Consider the following 1,024-nt stretch of genomic DNA (forward strand, 5'->3'; position numbering starts at 1 on the left):
TTACACGGTAGCTGGTTCTGTCGCAGATAGGCTCGTTTTGAGGGTTGGAACCTGAAAGAGGAACATGGAAAAGGCACTGTCATCTGTGTGTGTGTGTGTGTGTGTGTCCAGACCATGCTGTTAACCAACATTTTCACCTCACACTGATGCTGCGATTCATTTAGTGTGGTGTTCCTTAAAATGCAGGCTCAACCACACCAGGTGAGCATTATGGTGATAATGCTGGAGAATCAGGATGGGAACGTCTGCAGCATTGGGTGGAGTGGAGGCGATGCCACCCTGGTGTAGTCATTTTAACCAGGATCACCAGCATAGGCAGCCTGTATAGTTGACCGGGATCCAGTGCAGGGTGCCAGCTCTGCAGGGATGGCACTGTCTTAGCGTTTACCGGCTGAAAACTGTGCTTTGCTTATCATTATTGTTTCACTTGGGTATTCGAATTACACTGCAGGATGATGTTTGTGCAAAGTTGGTAATCATCTGTAACCTGTCAGGAAACAGTGGAAGATGACAGTGTCCTGAAGCCCAAGGCAATGCTTCAGATAGCTTGTTTTATCTGACCAAACCTGAAAAGTCTCCTTTTTTTCCCAACTAAAATGAAGAAACACAATCCTTGCAGCTAAGAAGTTAGAACTAGGGGGAAAGACAATTAATCCATTGTCAAAATGTAATTGCCATTTGTTTCTCTCTCATTTAGCTAATCGACAAATAATTTCAGCTCTTGTGAGTTTACTTCCAGTTGTGCATTTAGGCCAAATCAACTGGACTGGTGCCATATTGCCCAGTCAAGGGGCTTGTTGGAGCTGTGTTGGCAGTAAATATGAGTTAATGGGTCATACTTTTACATCTTCTGAATGGCATTCTAGTCATGAAGAGTGATTGTTTCTTGTTTGTTTTCACATTGCGAAGGAATTTTATTGGCTGTGAAACGTGCCAGTAATCGTAATAAGCTGCAGTCCTATTGAAAGATTAAACAAGATTTAAAGCATGTAAGATATTTCTGTGCAGCTATCACAGCCTCTTC

The 1,024-nt window shown here is 43.1% G+C and overlaps 1 protein-coding gene across 1 annotated transcript in view; it reads left to right on the plus strand.

The window, feature by feature from the left end:
- Window positions 1-1,024, plus strand: part of kansl2 (KAT8 regulatory NSL complex subunit 2) — a 27,786-nt gene that overhangs the window by 11,764 nt on the left and 14,998 nt on the right. The gene's annotated exons all lie outside the window — the stretch shown is intronic.

Source organism: Monopterus albus, unplaced genomic scaffold (assembly GCF_001952655.1).
Source record: "Monopterus albus unplaced genomic scaffold, M_albus_1.0 scaffold477.1, whole genome shotgun sequence".
Taxonomy (NCBI): Eukaryota; Metazoa; Chordata; class Actinopteri; order Synbranchiformes; family Synbranchidae; genus Monopterus; species Monopterus albus.